The 9,155-nt window shown below is 35.9% G+C and overlaps 1 protein-coding gene across 2 annotated transcripts in view; it reads left to right on the top strand.

Moving 5' to 3' along the window:
• Nucleotides 1-5,278: 5,278 nt before the first annotated feature.
• LOC108970219 overlaps nt 5,279-9,155 on the top strand; it is a 209,182-nt gene continuing 205,305 nt past the window's right edge. Inside the window, exon 1 of one of the 2 annotated variants that reach the window (XM_018935490.1) lies at nt 5,279-5,434. The gene's annotated coding sequence lies outside the window, so the exon portion shown is untranslated. Of the gene's footprint in view, nt 5,435-5,474; nt 5,746-9,155 lie in introns of those variants that run through there. The other variant, XM_018935492.1, reaches the window with a different exon arrangement.

Here is a 9,155-nt window from a genome sequence, read left to right as displayed (position 1 = left end):
TCATTTTCCTAATGTGGAATAAGGATGTAAGGAGAGTGTCGCATCATCTCGAAACCGTTTGGTAGGCTATTAAGATATGGGGTTTCACCAAAAAATGGGTAGTGCCACGCCCATCTTACAATTTTCAGACCTGTTGCCCTAAAGCCTTTTTATACCATCTCGAAGATGGTATCGTTATAGAAGGAGTGCGCGGGGTTATCCTCCGATCCATCCATTTCACACAGTTGGTAGCAGTTTTTACACCATTTTTACTCCCTTTATTTGGTTCTAGCTTAAGTGGTTTAGTAGATATGTACATTAACCTTTTTAGAGGGCAGGGACACCCCCACTTTTTAAAAAAAAATTGCCCACAGGTGCCCCTAGCAAATTGTACCAAATTACAGCTTTATATCTTAATTAAGCGCTTAGTTATGGCACTTTATATGTTTTCGCTTAATGACGAATTTGTGAGAGTGGCAGAGGTCAGATTACGTCCATATACGAACTCGACTTTTTTTTTGTACTAAGGAACCCACACACCAAGTTTCATCGATATTCTGTTTTCTCTTGCATAGCCGGAGGGCGGACACACAGGCGATCACCCTGATCTTATATATATATATAGATGAGGCGTTAAGTGAAGAAAACTATAATACTCTGTAGCAACTGGTTGCAAAAATATAAAAACAGAAATGTAATGAATGGGTTAAAAAAAATATATTACAGTGCGTGTTTACAGCATGATTCATGTACCACTCAATATATATTACATTGTGCCAAAAATGTACTCGGAAAATGTGAATAAAACATAACAGTTTTTGGGATGAGCTTCACCTCCTTCAGCGAATTTTGTTTTGTCTCTTCGATCGAATTAAAACGGGTTCAATAAAGTGACGATTTCAGTTTGGTGAACATGAGAAACCTACACGCAACCAACTCTGGTGAATACGGTGGTTGATCAATGGTATTCATTGTGCTTGTGGTTTTAAATTCGGTCACAATGGTGACTCGATGCAATGGTGCATTATCATGGTGTAAATTCTATGAATTGTTCTTCCACACACAAATGCCTCAATACGGCCAAATAGAACTCTTTATTGACCGGCTGTCCCTTGTGTTATCGGCAGTTATAATGCTCTCTATGAATGTGGGATTGGAATTCGCATGACCAAGCAGGTCTAAAGAGTGGTGTTTACCGTACTCTTATTGAAAAAATCAGATTTATCGGGACAAGTCGTGCAAGTCTCTTTAATACCTGTCTGACATTTTTCAATCCCCTTTTTAATATTTTCATCAATTGAAGAGGTGGATTATCGTCTAGTAGGTTTGTGTTTTTGATAAAACTGAATCAAAGTATTTCCAACATTCGCAACGATTCTGTACTTTTAGACAAATTCTTTGTTTGATATTACTGACTTGTACCGAGTTAAGCATGCTGCCTTAAAGAAACTGGTTCATAGATCACAGTTATGCTTTGCATAGTAATAAAATAGCCTCCTACCAACTTGTGACTATCATTTACCCGCGAAATTCAAATTACAATTACATGGAGGTACCTACAATGACCACATGCGGTGCAGGTAGAATGGTTCTTTTCATATATTTAAAAAACTCTATTCCTATCAAATTGTGTATAAAAATTTCAAACTGAGAGCGCCAAGCTTTCATTATTTTGCAAATATCGTTCTATAATGAAGGCGTGTTCTAATGCACCATTTTTTATTAAGCCTACGTCCACTTTGTTCGGTTTTTGGGGTTGTCAACCATAACACCATAAATGGGAAAGAAATTCATTCTAGTGTTAATTTTTTGACAACATTATACACGATATTAAATATACGTAGGTTAGGCAAATGTCTGCAACCAATAATTTTTTACACCAAAATATATTTTATACAACAAATATGGTAATAATTAGGATTAACTCTTTGTTAGGATCTTGTTAAAATCCCGGGTTGTTTCTTGCGGAGTACGACGGACCGCATTAGCGGTGTCAGCTCTGGACTACCATGTTTACGCTGTCCCAATATTCTTTTTTTCTTTTTATTATCCCAATTCTGCAATATTAGAGTATAAAAAATAAAGCTTTAGTACCTTTTTAGATCAGCTACGGTCTTGAAATAAATATTCCGATCTGATTTATCTGGAAATTTTTTACATACATTACCATATATCTGATTAATTCCCACATATGCGCTTATTGTTACCAGTATTTTCACAGAATTCTTGTATGCTGCAGCCACGCGCACGAGCAGAGAGAGTAAAATAACGGTTTCGCTCGCACTTCGTTGCATAAACGTAATTTTAGAAGCAAACAGCTGTTCGTTTTCAAAGTAGCTGTAAATTGAAAAGCAGCGGCTGGCGCAGGGCAAACAATGAGTATTGGGTAACTCAATCATAGTGCTGTCGTGCAGCTGAAAAGTCAAAATTATAACGAAATGTCAACAACCTGGGAAAGAAAGGCAATAGGAAGATGCAAAATGAAGCTACAAAATGAGTAGGGTGTTGCAAGTTCACCGCTGCGATGATGCAGCTACATCTATTGTATGTGGTGCATATGTACTTATGATTATATATGTACTTACACATATATGTATTCATGTATAAGTGTGTATGTGTTCATGTACATATTATTACATGTACGTATGAATGCATATGTGTATGGATGTATAATATTTACATAAGTAACGGGTGTCAATGCGTTTACGCCGGCATTTTCATACTGACTTCCTCAACGTCATTGCCTGCCACCCCGCCTTTGAATTGGCAATTTCGCCGTTGCTCTTGCGGTGCAACACCTCTGCCAAGAGCTTGTAAATTATGCATAGCGCCTTGCGTCTTGCGTCTTGCGAATAAATGATGACGACGACGACGAGCGAACGCCAACCAACCGTCTCGTCAACTTACACACAGTTTTGCAAAAATTACGCGAAAACAATGCAACCAAAAGACAAACGACAACGTGCACAACAACAACGACATCATCACACTTGTCTGTGCGTCTCTGTGTGTGTGTGTGTGTAAGCAGTAAATATGAAAATATGACAACAACTGGAATTGAATGTGGAATGACAAGCGAATGCTGCAACACGGAGCGATGGCAAAAGGAGCATAAACTATTTGTAGAACAATAAATTTCGCGCATGAAGCAAAGCAATGAATCGAAAATAAAAGTAAGTGAAAACGCTGCGTATTGTCAGGGTACGGAATGACAGTTACTTAGTTACTGTTCAGGTGGAGTTTATTTAAAATGCCACAGATGTTTTTGTTTGACGAAATTGAAAGCAATATGCATTCATATATTCCATGTAAAAATATGTGCAAGTGTTGGAAAATGCAGTAGAAGCGCAATATGGGGGTTAGTGTCTACCGGTACATAGTAATTCTGGGAGTTAAGGAAAATGTAATGCGGAATACCATTATTTTAAATATACAATAAGATGATAATGCAAAGAATTGAAGAAGAATCGAATGATAACATTTTTTTTTTGGAACAGGGATCTATTGAGGATACTGTATGTCCTAAGAAGTACTTTGGATCATCCATAAAGGTTCCGAATTTTTGTGAAGTTTTTTCACAATTCTTATCAAAAAAGATATTGTGACACAATAAGACTAAAAAAATATGCAACCTATAGTAGAAACTCATTAAGAATAAAATTAAAACTAATCTGGCTGAAGAACTGGTACGCTTTCGCTTTAAAACTCGGCCAAACGAAAAGCAACTTAGGTTGAATAATATGTAGAGTTTGTTAAATGATGGTTAATACTTGTATATAAAAAGTAAAATGCTAAGCTCGGCAGCACCGAAACTATCATACCATACACAGTTGTATATCATAAAATAGTATAAAATGATCTTTATTCTGATTTTAGTCGGTCAGTTTCGATGACAGCTATAAGCATAATGATCCGATCTGAACAGCATACTCGGAAATTCTAGCAAAGCCTTGGCCAGAAAAAAAACTAGTGTGTTCATCGACGCTTTTGATAGTTTTTAGAGTTTTTATTGAAAATTTAAAGTCATTAAGAGTTTTGAAAAAATGTATGTCGTGGTTCCTTTTTCTGTTCTGTAATATGGAGCTCCCATAACCATCTTGATTATCTTATCATAAATATCCAAAATTCCAAAAAATGTCTTCATGGTATGATTTCCTATGATGTTAGGGTACTTCAAAGACTCGTCCTTATATAGTCTATTCATTTTTATGTAGTTGTGGTCACAAGACTTTTACTACCCCTGGTCTCATCATCATCCTCAAATCATATTGAAACTAAGTATTTTGAGCGCTAAGACTTAGTAATAGCATTGTGAAAGCGTGCATAGCTCTAAAATTATGTGTTATAACTTCAAAAAAATTAATTTTCACTTTATTAAGATCATACCAGAATATGAAAACAACTTTTTTTTTATCGGGTTTGTAAGTTTAAATTTTAAAATGTTTGGGTAAATTGTCAGTATATATAAGGACTAATATGTACCCCTATTAAAAAGCTATACACAAACTAAAATTACATTTCATTTTATTACCACACTAATGGACTTAATTGTATTGAGAAATTCAGGACCGATTAAAAAAGTGAACTAAACTTTTTTAAATTTATAAATTTATGAAAGATATTGCAATCTTTCAGATCTAAGTAAGTATTTCTAAATAATTTTGGTGAAGATGCGGAGATGAAAACAAATGAAAATTAACTCAACTTTGAAACTGTTATACGCTCATTTACTCTACATCACAAAATAAAATTTTTATGCACTCAACCAGAATACACATAAACTCATTTCGAATGAGACATGCGAGCAGAAATTTTTCGAAAACCGATTGTACTCTAAACCGAGCTCTCAGAGCACTAACCAATATTATGCTCAGTAGAGAGCGCGCTATGAAATCTGCGAAATTTCCAAACAGGTCAAAGTAGAATTTCGAATTTTTCGAAATCATCGCAGTGTGTATGTGAGAACCAACGAAACTAACGGGCGCCAATGCTTGTTTACGAGTGTAAGCGATGCTCTGAGACGCCAAGCCAACCTCAACAAATTGCGATGTCACAAAGAGTGGCGGATACTATGCCATACTAAAATTTCGTTTGAGCCTGCGAGCGTTATTGCATTTCGGCCAGGTTGTGTATCCTCACTAGGTGCTTGCCGAACGCTCCTAGTACTCGTCGTTTATCCTACCGAGACATTAAGGTCGTCGTGCGCGTCGTCATCGCGCTCGCGTGATGCCTTTACCGTGCATGTGAAGGCATATTAGAGAAATCGTTGCCGAATTTGGCAGTAGATGCGTGATGGACGTTGAATTTGACGGTCGGCAATTTTTTTAATTTCGATGCTACGATTTCATGCAAGCTGTGCTTTTTTTGTGTGTTTGTGTAGTGAAAGTGTTGTCGTTGCATGAACGCGCTGTGCGCTTACAGAAAACTCCACGAAATAAATGACAAGTATTCAATGGTATTTCTAAATAATTATGAAATTAGCTTTGATTAGTGCATAGTTCAATAAAAATTGTTGTTGGTGTTTTATATTTTTCTAACAAGAAAATTGCAAATTTTTTTTTGATGCGAAAAGTGAGTGTTGCGTAAAACATGAAAATGCTTTGAAAGTCACATTATACCCGAGCATAAATGTTTACAGTTAAACAAAAGTATTTGCTGAGCGAAGTTATCAAGTGAAAGTATAAAGTAAAGCAGTGAATTTAGTGCCCACTGGGAGTTGGGAGTTGCTGTGAGGCCAGGAATACAAAGCAGCTGCTTTGAAGAAAAGTAAATATTCAACTTTATTTCTAAGAATTTCGGTGTGTGTGTTGTACGTGCGCTATGTCATGCACTGACATGAATTAAAAATGCGGCAGTTACTTCCTACTACATATGCCAACTTCTAAGCCTCTATTTTACTTTTATTTTGCGTACTGCCACTGCATAGAAAATTTACTTCTTGTTGACCTCCTGCTATGCACTAGACATGCTGCTAAGAAACGAAACGGAGACGTTTTCCACAGTTATTTTGCCAGCTTGCTGCATTGATGCAACCATATACATACACATATGTACGTACATATACATGCATACATATTTCGTTTGGAATTTCGTGCAGCATTTTCTCCCAAGTACCACCAACAATTTTCATGCTACTCAGTTTACAGTTTCTTGCTGCGTGCCACGTGCGTATGTGTGTGTGTGTCGGTGTCACTTGTGTAAGTGGTGTTGGTGAGTGTTATTTTTGCTTAAAGGCAAAAACTGTCGAGTTTGCGGTTTCTTCTATAACTTCCACTGCTTCTACGGGCACTACAACAACTACAAACACACAATCTCCGCTAGCCGCCAGCCCAACAGCTGTGTGCCACTTATTTGCAGGCAAACATCCAAACAAGCCATGAGAGTGTGTGTGTGTGTGTCAGTGTATAATAGCGTGCGGCTGCTGTGGCAAGCTTGGAAGCACTTTGCGCTTATAAACTAGCAACTTTTATTTTTACTTTCTATTTTTACTACATATTTTTTTAAATTTTTTTTATGCGCTTGTGATTTTGGTGCTTGTAGCAGCCAAGCAGGCAGTCAGCCATTCACTCAGCCAGCCAACATCTTCTAGCTGCTCTCGAGCATGCTAAAGCTAATATTTTTCCATATAACCTACATTTCTGACAATGCCAGTGAGCAGCAGCGGCAGCAGGAACACAGTGTTTTGTGCGCTCCCGCCATGGCGTATGAGCAACCAAAACCACCATCTTCATACAGTCACTCGTCGTCGTCTTACTTGCTTGAGTGCTTAAGACGGCGGCCGTTTTATTTTATCACACATACACACTCACATATATATATTTCTTCCTTGTGTTGTTGTTTTTGCTTTCATTTTAGCAGCTCTAAGTAATTTCGTTGCGTCATTTCGCACTCACTTTTCACCCTCTGCTGCCAGGCGTCGCTAGCTGCCCGCTGCCAGTCAACTTGTCTGTGCTGCTTCCTGGTTTTGCTTAACGTTCGCTATCGGATTCGCTGAGATTTGCCACATTTTTACGTTTATTTAGTTTAGCTTCCACAACATTCCCAAAGAGCGACGCTTAAAGCAAGCGCCAAGCAGCTGGTTAGTGTAGTGGTGTGGTTTAGATTTCACTACTTGCCACTATTTCATGTATATAGAGCTTTCGCTTTGCCGGTATGACAACATTTGTTTATCTTGCTCTCTTGTGTGCTGGAATTCATTAATTCATTTATAGTTCGCGGAATTCTTTTTCACTCTAAAGATAAGTTTCATTCATGGAGGCATTTGCATACATATATTTGTAAACATATATGTCTATATACAAATCTCAGAATTATGAATATTCACACAAAAATTTATTTTGATCGCATTCTATTACATGTTGGCGTATTTTGGCAACTCTTTCGATTTTTAAAGTGACAAAAAGTGCTGCCTGTTACCTGTTACCTCAATCAAGCGCTAAAAAGTGCACCTATGGCCATATGAATGGAAACGCATTATTAATTTATGATCTACTAGGTAATAATAATCTATGTCAAAGTAGAAAGAATTAGACTCTGATAATAAAAGTCGAAAAGGGTTTTTGTCTAATATTAAGCGAAATTATAGCATTAAATATATATTAGTTGTATGTACTTCTACTTAATGCCAGACAACTGAAATATTCGTCTTTAATGGAATGTATTAAAAAATGTTTATGAAAATATGTATTAAACATTTTATAAGGACACTAATCCATTCTTTTCCAAAAGTATAAAAAAAAATTTTTTTTTTAGTGAAACAAATTTTCATTACACAAAATTCTTTAGGGCCAAAATTTTTCAAAAGTATTTACAAAAAATGTGCACAGAGAAAAAATTTTTAATGCGAAAAATGAAAAAAAAAAGAAAAATTATGAGACAAAATTCTTTATGGCTAAAAGCGTTTTAAAAAATCTCTATAAATATGTAAAAATCTTTGAGTTTGGGTTTTTGAAGTAAGTCCAAGATGTCTTTTGTAGAATTTTTTTTATTGGTACAAACATTCGCTATTAACAAAGAAATTCTGAAATTTTTGCAAAAAAAATATTTTAAACTCAGACATTGCGAAGCCATTTCCGGTGACCCCGTGAAAAGAAGATGTTTGGATTTTCGGCAGAAATTTTTACCAAAAAAAAAGTTAAATTTTCAGTAAACATTTCGCCACATTTTTTTTAAATAGTTGTAATCGTAAAAATCCATCGCCCAAGAGTTGTTTCTAAAATTTAATGACGATCGGTTGAGGAGTAGAGTTCGAGAACTCTTTCCCACCGACTTTAAAAATACTGTTTCGTGAAAAATGCGTTTAAGGACGGCGCACTTAGCCAGGCTAGCCTCCAGGGCATAAGTTCTCAAGGCTGTATCTCCGAAACTATTACTCGGATGAACTTGGAATTTTCAGACAGTATTCTAGAGGTGTTGTAAAATTTAATAAGACAATGAAAATGAATTTTTGAAACACCTAAACTCATGTAACTGGTATCGGTTCCAATAACGCATAGATTCAAACTCAGCGTGTGGAATTAAGTGCTTATATGGAAAATCTTTTCATTTTTCTTTTCAAGAGAAAAATATTTTTTGTTAAATATACATAGCTAAAGGAATGCATAAATATTCAAACTTCTCTTTAGTTACAAATTTATGATTAAATACCTGTGCCCAAAAAATAAGGTGATATTGTATTTATTTTGAAAATTCTTTATTTATTCTTCCAAATCAATTTCATCCTCTTCAAAGTAATCCCCACTAGATGTAGTACGTTATGAAAACTGATTTTTCAATCTTCGAAACACTGGTTGTAGTCACTTTCCGGGATGGCCTTCAGTTCCGTCTTCGCTCTCTGAATATCGTATAAAAACGGTGTCCTCGGAGCGGTCTTTTGAGCTTGGTGAACAGCCAGAAGTCGTACGGCGCCAGATCAGGTGAATACGGTGGTTGCGGAACGATATGGGTTGAGTTTTTGGCGAAATGATCATTTAATGCAAATTCTTTGCTCAACAAATTATTTTTTAGGCAAAAATATAAAGAAATAAACTTTGACTAAACTGATAAATTTTTGTATGAACAAGTCTTAAAATCTAGCTTGTTTTAGGTGATAATAATTTACTTGATATTTTCAATTTAACTAATCATTCCACAACATTCATTGAACCAGACATCAATCTTTATTTGAAATATAATAA

This window comes from Bactrocera latifrons, unplaced genomic scaffold (assembly GCF_001853355.1).
Source record: "Bactrocera latifrons isolate USDA-ARS-PBARC rearing strain unplaced genomic scaffold, ASM185335v1 scaffold_29, whole genome shotgun sequence".
NCBI classification, from domain to species: Eukaryota; Metazoa; Arthropoda; class Insecta; order Diptera; family Tephritidae; genus Bactrocera; species Bactrocera latifrons.
Note: the sequence above shows the minus strand (reverse complement) of the source record. Positions and strands in the feature narration are given on the sequence as shown.